Here is an 18,137-nt window from a genome sequence, read left to right as displayed (position 1 = left end):
TTGAAGCTTTCTTTGTGAACCTAGTGAGATGCCTATTCAGTGCACAGCCCAGCCTGCTCCCCCACTTCCTTCCTCCCGACTAATCACTGCCACCCCTTTCCTAAGCCCTCCTTTTCGTTTTCTTCTCTCTGTTTCTCTTTAAATGTTTTAGTAGGATTTGTTAGACAGCTGTAATTATTGATTGCACACACATATGATATCTAGGCACATTGCACTACACCTTGAATCAGAAACATGTTTAGATTGGATGACCTGTTTGAATTTCATCCAGATGAGTTACTTTCTGTAATAAAGCCCATTGAATTATTTGGAAGTATTTTGGGTCTTCTTCTTTCTACCTTCATGCCCAGAGTCAAATGGGCCGTAAGCCAGAATTTGGCTTTTTAAAAGCCAAATCTGGCCACCTAAGCCCAGACTATACATGGTCACCGTATAAAGAACTGGTCACTTTGTGTCACTGGTGAAACCAGCCTAATTTCATATGCTAGGTCTGGAGCATATCTAGCATACAAATCAGGCTTGGTTCACAACAATCTCAGGCACTGTTGTTAATATAACTTAATTCCAAGTTTCCTACCAAGAAAACCACATGGCTCTGTGGTTGCCAGGAGTTGACACCAACTCGACAGCAATAGGTTTGGCATTTGAGGAGTACTGTGATTAGGATTGTACTGTGCAACCTGAATCACACTTACTTGGAATTGATTCTATTGCCAAACCTAAAAGGATTAACAAGCATTAAGTTTCTTCTTTTATATATAAAGGTGTCAAGATATATAAATGTATATATGCAAATACATGAATTCATCTACACACAAGTAGACATAAATTCCAAATGTAAGTTTCCAAAAGGACAAATCACAAAACCATCTATATATATAATTCTCCTGGGTGTGCCTTGGAATGTGTGTCCCAACGCCCAGCTGATTGGCTGGGCGGCGGACGCGCCTGATTGGCTGAGGTGCACCTAGGAGGATTGGTTGCCGCCGCCGCGCAGCCGTGGAGGCCAGAGGTGGCGGGCCCAGCCGTGGAGGCAAGGCCCAGGAGGGGGGAAAGTGAGGGGGGCAGAAGTGGCGGTGGGGAGGAGAGGCGGCTGGGCCCAGAAGCAGAGACTGGGGCAGAAGGGGGGGGAGGTAACCACCGGCCCCAAAGAGCGCACAGATGCTCTGTGTGGGGTCGACTAGTACATAAGAAAATTCATATAGCAAAGTGTTTCAATGCCTCCTTTTCCCATTCTCAGATCAGGAGCAACTCTATTTCTTGCTGGTGTAGTAAACTCAAGAAGATTCCAAAGGCCTTATGAGCATGCTCTGCTACTAATAAAGAAAGCTGAGGGGAACTCACCACACTCCTTAACTGCCATATTCATGGATCCTCTATTGCTAATCTTCACCACATGTTAGCAATAACACTGGTAATGGCTGGGGTTACACAAATACTGCCTCAAAGGACTGGAAATGACTTATCCAACACAACACCAGCCAGACTTACAGTAGGTAATCCATTCTAAATTATTCACTTAGGATCACTAGCAGAAAAATTAAGACCATATTGCAGTTATTGTTTCTTGCTCCTGTTTTCCTGAGTGATAGGAAGTCCCAGAATTTCCTAAATGAAACCCTGGAAAAACCCTTTACTGGATCAGTTTCCTTTAGCTTAGAGTGTATTGGAGACTTAAATTGCATTTATGTAATGTGTTTTCTTAAACACGTGCACTGAACACACTGCAAGCATGCTGGCACGTAGGCAGGCAGCGCTACCCCAAAGACAAGCCTGAAAATCCATTAATAGCTATTAAGGAAAAATCTATCAGATGCCAGGCTACACAAAAGAGAGTGGGGAGGGGACATTTTACATAACTGAAGGAAAAGGTCCATCTTCCACTATAATTCCTGGGATGGCTAAAAATCAGTGTTGTAAATCATATATTTAATGGAAATATAGAATGTTTCAATTAAAAACGTTCATTATATTGGAAATAACTGGGTTTAAAATGAAATATGAATGTAGCACAGACTCAGTTGATTTGACAGATGGTAATGATTCCTTTTAAGAGATTAGAAGTGCAGACTTTATCTCCATCTGTCAAACCAATTGAGTTCAAGTCTGTTTTTCTAGGCATAAAGACATCTGATTTTTGAGGATAAGCCTTATAGATAGCACAATGTCATTTAACTGTGGACTTCACACTGTACCCGCATTTGCTGGGTGACTCTTGGCCAGTCACTTCTCTCTCAGCCTAACCTACTTCACAGGGTTGTTGTGAGGAGAAACTTAAGTATGTAGTATATCGCTCTGGGCTCCTTGGAGGAAGAGCAGGATATAAAATGTAAATAAAAATGTAAATAATAATCACAGGTACTAGGATCCAAAAGATGCCATTAGATACTCCTGTTATATGCGCTTCCATGACATGACCTGAGTTTTTACAATACGCAAATGCACTGAAAAACATTATTTTGTCCAGTTACTGTGTCACAGTGAAGTGAGGTCTGGCAGGTAGCCAGATCAGGGGTGTAGCAAGGTTGGAGTGGGCCCAGAGACAAGGTTTTAAAATGGGCCCCTCCCTCACTGAAGCTCAGCTCATGAAGTAAAGAAATCTTAAAGGAGGCTGAATAGTGGTAGCAAAAAGCATATGTGTGTGTACTATGTGCCACAATAGAACATCATCCTAAATTATTTTTTTAAAGGTTTTGTAAATTGTGGACAATGCAAGTCATTTAATGGTACTAGAACTAGAGAACGACATGCTGTTCTGGTAGCTCCAGGTCTTAACACTCACATCAATTTTGAATATAACTGAAGGAAGCCCGGGCAGGTGTGCAGCTGGGGGAGTCAGTCATGTGACTTGCCTCTTCCCACCCCCCAAGGCAGTGGGCCCCCAGACAACTGTCTCCCCTTGCCCTATTATAGTTACACCCCTGAGCCAGATTCAGATAGGGAAACAATGCCACTCAGAGCAATCTGAAGATAGTTTAAATTGTTCTGTCAACTAAAGAGTGAGGGAATTTAGCCACCAGGGTCCCATACACCAATTAAGAGAGGCCAGGTCTTTGCTTGCTACAATATTTACGGGGTTTTAAAACAGATTTACGCTCTTTTGTGTACAATATGTTCATCAAGGAATGAATAACCTTCCTGCAGAAATAAATGGATCCATTCATATGTGAGCTTATTTAAAAAGGAGGTATTTGGAAATATTTTGAATCTCTTGCATCTATTGGAGCCAGCCACTGAGGATAAACTGCATATATGGTGAATGTTTCTGCTGCAAGGATCAGCATTACCTAAATACATCCATAGTAATGTAATACATTTGCATGCTATTGAAAAGATTAGGCGATCGCTAGGAATCTACTCCAAGGGCTCAATTATTTTGGAAAATGTAAGGCTAATAGACCTTCTCACTATTAGTGTAACATTTTCTTCTACAGATGCTTCACAAATTGGTCTGAAGCTTGGTTTGTTCTGCCCATGTGCTTGGTTTGTCTGCCAACAGACTCTCTGTCAACACTAGCAACCTTCATAAACTGTAAAATAACCTTTAAAATAACAGAAAATAACCCATGATAGCCTCTTTTATTTTTTGATAGTCATGTTATTATCTTCATCCATGCCAAAGCAAACAAATAAAGTTAGTTTTATAACTATAATGTTGTATTTGCCTCTAATGATAAATCAGAAAAAGCAAAATGAATAAACAATGCAGGGGTCCTTGGTAACTAATATTTTTTTACTTAGAATGCATTAAATTCCATGGCAGCTATGCTGTGAAAAAATATGGAGAAATGCAGGCCTCAAGGAGCTTATACAAATTCAACTCCTAGTTAAGTAAGTAATACCTTGATGTTTGACTGGAAAATTATTTTTTTACATGAAACTGTGAAGTAAAAGCTGAATACATCATAATGTCTGCAATTCTCAAACTTTACTAGAATGTCCATCTAACTCTTTTGCAGCAAAGTCTTTCTGGTTGTTGCAGGGGCATAGCTAGGGGAGAAGGGGCCTGTGTTCACCTCTCCCTCTGGAGACCTCTCGGAGTGAGGGAGATAATGAAGAAAATAGGGAAGGGTGAAACTGGGGGCCCTCAGGAACCAGGGGTGGGGCAGGTTCTTTGAACCCATTTGCTCAATTATAGCTACACCCCTGGTTGTTTGCATAGCTCAAATCAAATATACTACGATGGTTGACATTTTACCAAATGACATAGGGACAGACCTTATTGGGCTCCACATGAGGAGGTGAGATAATGACATCACAGTCCACAGCATATTTTTTGGGAGCAAGTAACAATTGTTCCATGGGATTTGCTTGTGATGCATCATATGACTAGATTAAAAATGTAGAAATAAAACATCTTTGTGGCTACACCAGAAACAGAAGTCAAGTCCTTCACTTCGTCTGGTCAAGGGCCATTTTATAACTCTTAAGCTACTGATTCTGCACACCTAGATATTCCTTATCTCTTGGGAGAGTTTAATTCCATTCTGCTTTTTATAATTTCCATATAGCCTAGTTCTTTACAAAGAACAAACTTGCAAAAATATGACCATAGAACAATATATATATTGCAAATGCATCATGTATTTTTTCTGAACAAAAGCTTAATAATTAACTTTCTCAGTAGCCTTAATGTACATCTTTAAAGTTGTTATTCTTCTTTTGCATGTGGATGTGGTTAAGCAACAGTATTCTGTAATTTCTTCCAGTATTGGGGCTATTAGTTATTCTGATGATAACTTTTTATTGCTGAGGGTTTCAAATGAGCTTCTATTCTCTTTTATACTTGCTTGGCGAATGGGTCCCTGACACTTTCCCACCACACAACAACATGTGTTATTAATACTTGCCTCTTTAGGAAATAGCTTTTATTATCTTTCATGAACCTGAAATATTCAGCAGGTGTACTCTAATTCATTTCTCAAGTCACTGTTGGAACAGTGTCCCAGTTCTTAGTCCTGTATGAAGAAGAAAGGCAAATGTTAACAAAAAGAACACATTCTGATCTTCAATCACAGATTCCATTCTAGTTCCATTACTGTAGTTAAATATCATGTGAATAAATTTTAGAAAGAGCTGAAATGACTCCTTTGAGTTTAGGCACAAAGTTTACCTATGATTTGCCTTTCTCCATCCAAGAAACCACTTATTAACAAGTCTGCACGTATTGCATGACCTCATCTCCCAAGGTTTGTTTCTGTGGCAATGAGATGTTTTTGACAAAGTAAATTGCTGATAAAATGCTGAGGCTGAATCAGAACCTTTATTTATCCTAGAGAAAGGTAGAATTAACACACATTATAGATGAAACAGTTTATGCTTGTGAAATAAAACAGGGTTGCATTTTTGGTCCAGAAGAGTAAGAGTGTCAATTAAACCTATAGATATCCTGACAACCCACTTCTATAAATAATGCACAGCCGGCCAGGATGACCAGAGGAGCCTGTGCTGACACAGAGCACATTGGTATCCCTGCGTTAGATGGGTGAACTGGCTCATTCTCCCTTTGTGCTGCTGGCCAGTTGTAATCCCATTATTAAAGGTTACTAAAGGTAAAGTGAGCTGTCAAGTCAATTTCGATTCCTGGCACCCACAGAGCCCTGTGGTTTTCTTTGGTAGAATACAGGAGGGATTCACCATCGCCTCCTCCTGCGCAGTATGAGATGATGTCTTTCAGTATCTTCCTATATCACTGCTGCCTGAAATAGCTGAAGCAGGGATTCAAACCGGCAACCTTCTGCTTGTTAGTCAAGCATTTCCCTGCTGCACCCCTAAATAATAATTTGGCTGAAAGCAGTACACTTTTTATTGCACAAGAAGTACATTAACATTAGGACTTTCTTTCCCCCCTCCGTATATTCTGTTCTAGATATTAATAATTAAATAGTTATTATTTTAGATAATTTATTATTTTCAATATTTAACATAAGCTTGAAGAATGTGTGTTTGTGTGTGCATGCACACACTCCTTTCAGAGAAAAAGAACTAAACTGTTGCCACACATCTCCTTTTGATGCTTCTCTGAGTTGCAGTTTAGGTGTATAGCATTGCATTGATGGATACTAGCATTGTGGATGATGAAAATGTCTCTTAGCAGTGTATGATTAAGGTTTACTAGTGCTACCCTCATGGCATCTCACTTTTGATCATAGTCATATGTTCAGCCACCCACATGGAATCATGTAGGTGCAACTCTTTATGTCAGTGGTTCCTAACCTGGGGGCCTCCAGATGTTGCGGAACTAAAACTCCCATCAGCCCCAGCTACAATTTATTATCAGGGAGTGGACATAGCTTAATGGTCTTTTGACCATAGAAGGCCCAGATTCAACTTCAGGCATCTCCAGGTAAGACTTGGAAAGATCCCTACTTGAGAACCTGCAGAGCTCCTGCTAGTCAGTGTAGACATTACTTGGCCAAGCAGACTGTCAGCGTGAAGTAGCTTCATATCAGTAGTGGCTGATGACGGCAGTGCTGGGAGCAGGGATGGCAGCGGCGAGAGGCACCTTTAAAAATAAATTAACAGCTGCTTATCAGCATTCAGTGCTTATCAACAGGAGCTTCCAAGCATTACTCAGATGATCAACCTAGATTAAGCAAACCAAAAGTTCACTTAACCTTAGCTAAATACCAGGTTTAAAAGTGGGCTTGGTACAGATGCAGCACTTCACATACACACACAGCCTAACCCAGGCCGGGCTGCCCTAGACTGGGTTAGGCTGTGCGTATGAATATCCTTAGTCAGAATTAAGTACAAATAAGATGGTTCTCTCAGTATACCATGAACTGTGCCCCATTCTCATATGAAGGCCAGCAGTGTTTCATGTGAACTCCCGCTAGTCTGAACATATCTTTAGAATTGTGTGTCCAAAGCAGTTTTGAAATATGACTGATATGCATCTAAGTCTACACTCTTCAGCCTTTTCACCTATCCCCAAATGTGCCCTCCGAAGTTTGCTGATGGACAAGGGGGAGAGGCAAGGGCACTATGCAACTGCATGAAGTTAGATTTTACACGCACCATATATGTTTTGGCTCATTGATTTTAATGGCTATACATTTGGTCAACATTGAGATTGCAGATTTGGTCAAACGAAGTTTGCAAACTTTGAGATCGGCGATAGCATCTCTGTGAAGTGAGAAGAAGAAAAATATTTTAGGTCAATGTTCTCCAGTTTCTTTTTACATGAAGCTGTTTTTACATCTTTGGTCACATTCACTATATGAACATATCCTACAGCAATTGGTAAGGAAGTATGAATGGTGTCTTTGGTGGTAAAGAGAGCCACAGCGAAAAGAACAAAACACACAAACAAAAATAGCAAGGTGATTGTTATAAAGGAAGCCCTAGAAGGACGCTTCCATAATACCCTAAGTTTTTAATTTTGGATGACTTTTGAGTGTTTTTCCTGATCTTATATGATCTTGCTGTTGTTTAAAATTACTGATTCACACTTAATGTACATAAGCACATGTAAATTGATAAATGCCAAGGATGCACTCTGGATGAAGTTAAGCATTCATTGATTTAAATCAGTGTTTCTCAACGATTTTGGAGTTATAGACTGGTACATTCTTCGTGAACAGTTTCCTAGACTAGCAGTTAGTAAAGGGGTCACCACCCCTCACCGCCACCCCTTTCCCCAGTGATGTAATGTGCAAAGGGGGCAGGGCCAAGAGTCCATGGAACCCAGGTAAGCTCTCCAGAGCTCATTTCTAGGCAGGCAGCCCTCACTGCTGGATAATGTTCATTTCGCTCCATCGAAATGAACACTTAGTAGCAAGGGCTGCCTGGAAATGAACTTCGGATAGCCTCTGGCAGCGGCCCCCGCCAGCCTAAAATTGTTTGGTGTGTGTGTTGGGGTGTGTGTGTGTTTTTTATTAGTGATGCCTTACAGACCGGTACCCAATGCCTCATGGACTAGCACCAGTTGAGAAACACTGATTTAAATGGGAGTTATCCAACTACATACCTAATCATTGAAACAAATAGGATTTAAATGTGTTTACTTTTGTGCCCATAATAAATACATACATAAAATGTGATACCTCTCGTGGATTGAATTAAATGAACTTCTCCATTTCAATATTGCCTACATCAATGCAAAATATAATCATTCTTAGGTAAACTGAAAACATTCCTGTGAAGCCATTATGACAATAACCTCCAAGGTACTTCTTTGCTTTAGTAGAGTATTAACCTTGCTTGATCTACCTCCCCCGACCCCATTTCAATTTACTTAAGATTTGCTGCAATTCTTTCTTATATTCTGGCAAGAATTCCTGGACTTTATGAGTCACAAAACCAAACTACTCCCTGGCTTATAAGATTTATAAACATTTTAAATGCTTTGTTATAGAACTGAAGGTGTATTGTGGCCTATGGGCGTGATCTTGAAAAATAAGTAGCACTCTCTTCAGCTTTTGAAATAATCTTGGTCCAAGAGTTAAGAAAGAGAAAGTAAAAAAGAGAAAAAGATCTGTACTGATACAATGTTCAAAAGCTTGATGCAACTCTTGACACCCACATTTTCTGTGTGGATTATTACTGGAGCTTTCCACTCTAATATGCATTCAAGTCACTTTGGGACTTGGCCTCAGTCTAGCTGTAGTCACATAAAACTTATCATGAACAACTAGTGGACACAGGTGGGGATGTTCATCCATATGAAAAGACCCATCTAGCCAATTCTTTGGATGATCTAGGTAAGCATCGTAGTCTGGGTGTACATCCAGATATGCACCATTTGCTTTCTCATATGGATTTTATGTGCTGTATTGAGGAACTTGCTTTTACTCTTATGTTTGCTGTCTTAGGGCAATACTTCTCTGGAGCAAGTCCTATTGAAAACAAATACTACAGAATGTGCTTGCAGAATTAATATTGCAGTGAATTTGGGGTTATGATATGAATCATAAGTTCTGATAGCTGGCGAATTCTATTCTTAGATCAGTGGCTAATAATCTCTGCTAACTGGACAAAATTGGCCCTTTTAAAAATGGTGGCTGTCATCATAATAATAATAATAATAATAAATTATTATTATTATTATTATTTTATTGGTTATTACAAATATTTATCAACTGTTTCTCAACAAAAGAAGTTTTCATAGTGGTTTACATAAAAAAGAAATAAAATGGTTCCCTGTCCCAAAAGGGCTCACAATCTAAGAAGAAACATAAAGTAGGCATCAGCCACAACCACTGGAGGGATGCTGTGCTGGATAGAGACAATGACTCTCCTCCTGAGAAATATAAGAGAATTGCCATTTTAAAAGGTGCCTCTTTGCTCAAGGGGAAAGCAACTGGCCTGATCATCCCAGCAGAGCATCCCTCCCAGTGGCTGTTGTTTGTGTCTTCCTAGTGTTTCCGATTGTGAGCCCTTTGGCACAGGAAACACTTGTGGACTTTTTGTTGTTGAAAAGTGACTGTAAATATGTGTAATAATAAAAACAATAGTCCAGAATGCCAGTTTCAGGGTGTGGGATTAATGGCCCTGAATTCCCCTAAGGGCAGAAGCCATCAAGTCTTGTAAGACCTTGTAAGATGCACGTATGGTTAAACCTGATGGAAGGAGGTGATGTGAGAGTTTAAGATGATGCATCTTCCTTTCCCTGTCACTCCAGCAAGGGTTAATGAGTGGTCAGCAAAAAGAAACATTAATTCAGGCTAGGTATGAGAGAGACTGCATTCTGGAGAGGCTGGAACAAAGAAACTGGGCAGAGAACAAATGCACCCTTGGGGTGCAGCACCACTCTCTGGAAACTAATGTAACCTGCTGCCAACTTGTAGGAATGCTCTGCTGCTTCAGCTCTACCTAATGCTCAACTTGTATATTTGCGAATAGAGCTGTGTGTTGCATTGGGCCAATAAACAGAACTGATGTAATGGAGGCCTTACCTAAATGGGGGGGAACCCTCTGATAACAAGATGCAATTTGATATAATACAATATCATATCGTATTGTATTACATTAAACTGTACCTTTGGAGCAGGGCTGCTCAACTCCGGCCCTCCTGCAGATGTTGGCCTACATCTCCCACAATCCCTGGCTATTGGCCTCTGTGGCTGGGGATTATGGGAGTTGTCATCCAAAAACAGCTGGGGGGCCTAAGTTGAGCAGGCCTGAGGGTTAGCTTATCTGAAAGAGGCTCCCTTCCATTTTCTGCAAGCACCCACAGTAGCAGCAATTTAAACTGCCACCTTTTTTCATAATCTCACCCAATGCCCTGAGAAAGGAAGCAAAATTGTGTCGTTGTGTCCTTTTTCTGGTGTATTACTGCAGGAGTGGCGGGTAGGATGGCTACTACCATAATGTAAATCCCTCCAACGATGCATCAAACCGATCAGATATATCAACTTGATTTGATTTTAAAATTTCCTATTGGATCAGAACTGATTTTAATAATGTCCTTGGTGCGCAGACCTTGTACATATACCAAATATTACAAAGACAAAATACTTCTCTAGTCATTTCTCTTCCAAGAGAAGCCAGAATCTGGATAGTACTGCACCTCTGGAACTTCTCCCCACTGGGGAAAGCAAGAGCAGGCACGTATCACTACAAAAAGCAATGTTCCCTCCTTAACTTTAAATACCACCATATGTTTTGCTATGACGCTTTTTTGTAAGTGTATAGATCTTCAGGGGACAAAAATAAAATGAATGTTGAGCAAAAACCTAACTAGACAGTGTTTCAAAATAGAAGTCCCATCTTTATTTATTAATTTGCAGTAGTCCAACCAACTTTGGTGCTGACTACAAGAACTTCCTGTTAGCATTCCCACAGGCCCTGACATTTCTGTCTTCAAAGACAGCTGCCTAGTAATAGAGGCTGTAATATATTCTCCTTCCCTCATTGCTTTGTATCTGGAGCATCTTTTAATCTGTGTGGTGATCCTGTTCTGTGTTGTCACCAATTTTCTTGGCTTATTATATGATTAAGACTGAATTTGCTTAATGTTTGTTAGGCCAAATGTTAAGGGGAAACTATTCCATATGGCATAGCTGCTAAAGACACCCTGGTGTAGAGTTTTCTCTTTGGCTTGGTTTTGGTGGCCTTTAACAGCTCATTTTGTTGATGTCACAGATAATGAGTATCTGTACCCTTCAGTTGAGGCTGTCAGAGAAATGTAGACCACTAGGCTGACTCAAGTGTAAAGGTAAAGTGTGCCATTGAGTCGGTGTCGACTCCAGGAGAGCCATAATCCAATGCGGCAGGGTCCCTTAGTTGACCCTGCCTTACCAGACTGTTAGGCCCACAGCTGACCCATTGTGGTTGATAAATAAAACTTCCTGAATAATGTCAATTCTTCATCTGAGATGTAATGGCTATGACCCAAGTTATAATGCTCCTATCCCTACATGTATATGCCCCTTACTTGTGTGTGTGTTTTATGTGCTTGCACTGAGTTTAAACAGACCAGGGTTTTTGCTTATTTAAATTCACATAGGCTTCTGGCTAAGCCTCTCACATAATCCGTGATTTTACCCCATTAGAATGATAGAGCCCCCAGCTTCAAATAAGGCCTGAATACAAGCTTTGCCTCAGTTTTTTCTATCAGGATAGGACCCTGACTTAAGCAATATCTCCAGTCTTTTGTAGTACCCAAAATAGTTAGAGACTGAAGTTCTGCTGCCAGCTGCAACATCTACATTTCATGTTGCGCTACAGCTTTTCCCAGCTGCTTTATCTTCTCTTGCTGCAGTGAAACTTGAGTCAAGTAATCTTGAATCAAACAAAGCCTCTGTCTCTGTCTCCCACTGGTGCTAGACCTCGGCAGGTCTTCACTGCTGAGCGTTTGTCTAAAATAAGCAAACAGAGAGAAAAAAGGAGTCTGATCAATTTTAATTTGGTTTGGCATTGCTGAAAAGTTTCCTTTATAGCAATCCACTCTATATCCCACTTTCATATTTTTTTACCTTTTGAAGACAGTTCAAAGTGGTTCCAATGGACATCGAGCTGTGCTGTCTAACAATGTGCCTTGGTTTAATTCAGGGTGTCAAGGAAGGAAAGTAGAGAAGGCACCAGTACAAAAATAAAGGTGTCTGAAAGCACTATATTTGGCCTCACACACATCATTTCATAAGACTCTTATTCAGGGGCAACTGACTTAATCTTTTCAAGGCATAACTATTATTTATTTATTTATTCGTTCGTTCATTCATTCATTTCTTTAAAGAATACATGTATTCTGCTTATGTAGTTTTCCAGAGTAGGTTTAGATAGCAAAAGCAATGAACTAGAACAATCTTGTGTGCTATCTCAGCACGGAATAATGCTTTAGAAAAATCCAGTTTGGACTATTGTAACGTGTCATATGAGGGGCTACCACTGGAAAGTGCTCAGAAATGTCACCTGGTTCAGAGGACAGTGGACAGAGTTTTGTTTGAGGGGGAAAGCATCTAGGCGCTTTCCAGATTTGACACTAGAACAGTGCCACTAGGTTGGCCTTAAGTGTGCTTCTGAACTGTCTGTGTTTTGACATCACAATCCCTGAGCTGTCACATTTCTGATGCCTGTTAGCCAGGGTTAAGAGTGCGAGTGCACCCTTAACCTCACAGCCAGGATTGTGTGCTTGCGCTCATCCTGCAGGCAGCCCAGGCAGTCACAGAGATGGACGCCTGGAGCACTCGACTCATGGGGGTATGCACCAATGCACCATGCTAGTTGCATGGTGCATTGTGGGATATCCGGAGGCCAGGATGCATCGTCCCAGCCTCTGAAGATCTGTGCTGCTTGGAGCAGTGCGGATTGTTTGGGAGTGTGAGCCACGCTCCATGCCACATTATCTTGATCGTCTGAGGGGAAGGTGAATTTGACCCTACCTTTCCACCTGGTCGTGTGAACAGCCTTAATCCATGGCCATGGTTGGCAACTATATTATTATGATTACTGTATTATTACTACAATATATATATACTATTTTCCAACAAAAGTTTATAAAAGTGTATCAAAATTAACATAGCATGCATACACGTGCACACACACACACATCAGCAATAGCCACTGGAACGGTTGCTGTGCCAGGCTGAATAGGGACAGTTGCTCTTCTCTTGCTAAATATTAGAGAGTCACTGATCTAAATGGTGCCTTTTTGGCCAGTTAGCAGAGGCTAGGCATGTGGAAGACTTGAGTAGGGATACCCTCAGGGATCACTCACCAAACCACCAGCCACCAGAGATGATTTTTACAAGTATGTCAAAAGGGGCTAAGTGCAGTGGAAAACCAGCAGCCGAGTCCCAAAGGAAAACAGGGTTCAACGGATATGTGTTTTCAGGGCATGTCTGTATAAGGGTTGCCATTTGCCATCTTTTGAATTTTTTACTTTTCAGCTTCTGTTTATTCTAATCAAATGTCCTTAGGACTTTTTTTTTCCTTTTACACAAATGAAAAGATGAAAAGCTAATGAGTGCTGTCCAAACTGATGCCTGTTTAACTGTCACCACTTTCCTTCAGTAAATTCTAGTACTCGTAATTAAGGAGGCTGACAATATCTTAAAAAAAGATTTTTTTAGCACTCTCACAAAATTAAAAAATTTCAAGGGGCTGAAAAACTAGGATTCATTCACACAACCCTGGGCAACCTGACAAGTCTAATGTCTCTTGTGTCTCACCGCCTCCCGCCCCCTAAAAAAAAAGAATCCTCTTCAGACTAGTAATACTACTAACTGGACATGGAATGACATCTGTTGTGTCATCATTTCACTTTGTCTAACATGTCTCTGCAGAAGCACAGAGCTTCAGCCACATGTCCCTTGCACAACATCTTGTGACAGGAAGACTGCTGTGCAAGATGTATTTGGGGATATTATGCAAGGGCCTGTTTAATCTTTCATCACAGTTTGCCTGATAAGAGAAATATCAGGACACACAGAGGTCACTCATTTCTTGTAGCACAAGTTCGCTTAATCTCCCTTCCAGTATTTCAGCACCAAATTTATTTCTAATAAGCACATGAGAGAATTTTGTGACATTAGGCATTTCTAAAGCATTACTCAAATACACTCTTTACCTTCTTAAAAACAGATTAGCCTTAAGAGGCTCAGTCTTCCCGCTGTGCTCTTTGCAAAAACGATTCATTTCTATGGTGCAAAATTACAAGCTTTTCAGGGCATTAGGCATTTTCTGCTATTCATACCATGACTACTGTAGCCACATACTATTTAGGCACCTAGGAAACCATACTGAAGAGCACGTCTATGGGCCACATATTAAATTAACAACATACTTTCCACTGCATTTTAAAAGCAAACATTCTGATTCACTGTTTAAAAGTATTGTATTCCTTTGGGCCTTTGTTCCTGAAGGCATAGCTTTTCATGGAAACTTTTTGTGTGTGGATCTATACACGGAAACCTCTTTTGTCCATAATGACAGCTTTCATTGCTCAAAACATGATGCTATGTCTGCGCAGATTTATGACTCCCTCCACCTGGAAGTCACTGCTTGAAAATATTCCTTATATTTGTAAATTTTTGAATCAGTATTTCTATACAACCTTTAATACACCTTGAGTATCTTGAAACTACCCTGCACTAGACAGACTCCTACTTACATAATGATCAGATTAGCTGCTGTACGCAAACACTACAAAGTGCCTTTCAAAGATGACCTCTACTGGGTATTACAACGTTCATAAAAAATGACAAAGAACTGTATATTGGCTGAAACACAGAATCTGAGTCGAACTAGAGCAGTCGTCTTACTGGATTTAATTTCACTTGTTTCCCTTCACTGTCCCATTTCTAACCTTTATGCGTTTCTTGTACACACATTTCCTCATCCAGAATCATAGGCTCACAGTTTGGTTTTGTTTTTCCTTAAAAAATGCTGAATGTGTGCAACTCTGCCTGTGCATCTGTATACCCACTGCTAAATTTTAGACAGTGTGCCAAAAACAGGGTAGGGAGGGGCTGAGCCAGAATTGTGAAGGAGTCAGGTTTAAAATCTTAACCCTCAAGAAAAATTAGCAGAGAAATCAACCAGTTGTCTAGATGTTTGCTTGCATGGATGCAATTATGCAAATTAATAGTTTAAAAATATTCTGAGAGTGGCTTTGTAATTGGGGAAGAGGAAAAATGTACTCTACAACTCATTCATGCTCCTGCCATACTTCTGTACAAAGTAAAACCTTTACATCTCTCCCAGACGTCTGTGCAAGCTCTCCCTGAAATGGGAGTTTGCACACTTAATGGCAAAGCATGGTGCAACATTTTCCACGTTGTATACTACAAAGAAATATAGAGAACAGGAAGTGATAGTTACTTGAACTTCCAGTTTCCCACTGCATTACATAACATCTGATGCTCCTCTTAATATTCCTGACTTCATATGAGAAAATCCATGTTTCTTAATTGTGAATATGCTTTCTATATTTCTGCTGAGGCAGAAAAACAAAAGGTATGTGAGATTGGTGGTGGTGGTGGACTGTATTAGGGAACAGACTGCTACATACATACTCTTGACTAGGTGTGATATCACACTGCCAAAATGTAGTTGTCTTGGAAGAAGCAGATGATTTTTCCACGATGAGCATGAAGAGTAAGTGGACTGGAGAGGAGGTGTGGAGAACACTGCCTACAGAATCATTCACCTCACACAACTTATCCAGCGTTTCCAAACTGTTACCATGGCACACTGGTTGGTGTGCCAAACTGACTGGTTCCAAAAATGGGGTGTTTCAATGTCTTGCTTTTGTTCCTGGCTCACTTTCTTAAGCTCTGAGAGGGATGTGCCCTTCCCAGTGCATTATGGCTCCAAAGATGGGGAGCTTAAACACCCTACTTTTGAAGCTGATTTGCCCCATAATGCACTGGGAAGTACATGTCCCTCTTGGTGCATAAAGGAGCTGGGAAGCTCACAAACAAGCAAATATCATCAGGTGGCTTTGCCACTGGAAAAAAAGAAGTGGAGGGAGGAAGCCAGTTTGTGGTCGAGTGGGCTGCAGTTTTTTTGGGGGTAGGGTTAAGTTTGCCACTAGAGAAAAAATATTGGGGAAACACTGATAGCAGCCATGAAGTTACTACTACTACTACTACTACTACTACTACTACTGATACTTAGATACCACTCCTCAACAAAATTCTCAAAGCGGTTTACATAGAAAAATTAAAAATACATAAATAAGATGGTTCCCTGTCCCCAAAGGGCTCACAGTCTAAAAAGAAACATAAGGCAGACACCAGCAACAGCCATGGGAGGGATGCTGTGCTGGGGCTGGATAGGGCCAGTTGCTCTCCCTAAAGCTCTAAGGCTAAAGCTTAGAGAATCACCACTTTAAATGGTGCCTCTTTGCTCAATTAGCAGGGATTCTGCTAAGTTAGAGCCTGATTTCTGTTTCTCTTATGGACCAGGCTCCTGTTCTTCCCCAAGGTCGTCACAGTCTATTGCCAGTGTATGCCTCCCTCTAAGCAACTATAGCAAGTACGAGGCAAGTTTCCTTAAGATGAAATGAAAGGTTGCCACAGATTTTGGAAGGAAACACTTTTCTGTTTCTCTTCTATGATGCTATCAGAGTTTCCCCAATATTTTTAATCTGATGGTACACTTAACCCTACCCCCACCTCAAAACAACAACAGCAACAAAAACCCACCTGCAGCACACTGGACCAAACGCTGTTCTCCTACATGTGTTTGCATGTATCTTGACTAGACCAGTAGGGAGTTTGCTAAGCCATTATCAGTCATATGGTCCATATGTTATCAATATTATGAGTCAGTTGGGGAAACCTCAGATTTTGATTTTCTGGTGCCTCCTCCAAAATGTTTTAAGGAAGGGTTCCCAACCTTGGATCTGCAGATGTTGTTGGACTACAACTCCCATCATCCCTAGCCACAATGGCCAAAGGAGTTGCAATCCAACATCTGGGGACCCAAGGTTGGGAAGGCCTACTTTAAAGCATGCAGTAGACCTCTTTGTTCTTTCTCCTTTCCATTTTTTCACCTGCTTTTCCTCACACTATAGAGTGAGGCCTTCCATGCAAATGGTATGTTGGTTTAGCTTACATACACAAGCGGGGAAGTATCAACAGTTACTCTCTTTATTTAAGGAGCCTCATTCTAACAAACCCTAACATTGTAAGCCTATGCATGCTTACTCAGAAGTAAGTCTGTGTTCAATGCAGCTTATTCCCTGGAAGGTGTGTATAGTGTTACAGTCTAAGAGAGCCTTCTCTTGCATACTCCAGTGGGTCTTCTTTCTGGCCTTCTCAGCCCTGAAAATGTTTTCTATGTTTGAGGCATACCAAACGCTCAGCTAAATCAGCTTCCCACCCTGGTCTGAATTAGACTTGTGTTAATTTACTTGGACTTTCAACTGAAAGATGAAGATACAATGAGTACACATTATAGAATCTGAAAACAGCCTCACCTCCTTCAGACAGAAATTCCTTGAAACTCAGACAGATTCAGCCAATTTGTGTAGTATCTACAGTAGAGGAAGAATTCAGTTTAGAACATTTAACTAGCACAGTAGATCACATATGTGCAGGTACCTGTAATAAAATCCTTGCTGTCCTGAGCATAAAGCTCTGGCTCCTATGGTTTGTAACTCCCCTTTTTTGTGTTTAGTAAAAGGTTGCAAGCAGAACCTTGGATGCCCTGCAGAGCAGAGACACTTTGCAATGATTGCTTGAGCCTTGTCTCCAGGGAAAACTGACTCACGAGAAGAAGACCACAGAGATTTACTAATTCAGGCTAGTTAGCTTCTTTATTACATTTGGTTTAAAGTGTGGTATTCTAACTTTTCTCTCCCCCATCCTTGTTCAAACCCAGGCCCTTACCTCTTTCGTAAAATAAATCAGTTTTTGATTTTGTAACTGCTGGTCTGTGGATAGTACAAGCCTAATCCCCAAACTCACCATGGCCTAGCTGTTCAGGACACACAGTTGTAAGCAGGAGTAGCTCTGGGGCTAGCCATCCTACCCATCAGAACAGCTGTTTAAGTAATTAATTCATATCTAGTATGGAGGAGAAACCTAACAATTTTGAAAATAAGCTGAGACCACACTCACATTTTAATTGACTGGCAAAGTCTTCATACATTTACATGTTCTTTTACCCAGTAACCTTCACTTAGAAAAACTACCTTACTAGTGAAAGAAATTTAAATTTATTTATTTAATTAATTTATATAC

The 18,137-nt window shown here is 40.6% G+C and overlaps 1 long non-coding RNA gene across 2 annotated transcripts; it reads left to right on the top strand.

Annotated features, from left to right (window-relative positions):
• The first annotated feature begins 1,250 nt into the window (after positions 1–1,250).
• On the top strand, positions 1,251–17,749 carry LOC128341979 (uncharacterized). Of its 2 annotated transcripts, none has more exons than XR_008314701.1 (3): positions 1,251–1,492; positions 3,742–3,831; positions 17,572–17,749. It is a non-coding gene; the product is annotated as an uncharacterized LOC128341979 (long non-coding RNA). The 2 variants fall into 2 exon arrangements; XR_008314702.1 differs by having other exon boundaries at positions 1,251–1,496.
• Positions 17,750–18,137: the final 388 nt, after the last annotated feature.

The sequence above is a fragment of the Hemicordylus capensis genome, chromosome 2, assembly GCF_027244095.1.
Source record: "Hemicordylus capensis ecotype Gifberg chromosome 2, rHemCap1.1.pri, whole genome shotgun sequence".
Classification (NCBI taxonomy): Eukaryota; Metazoa; Chordata; class Lepidosauria; order Squamata; family Cordylidae; genus Hemicordylus; species Hemicordylus capensis.
Note: the sequence above shows the minus strand (reverse complement) of the source record. Positions and strands in the feature narration are given on the sequence as shown.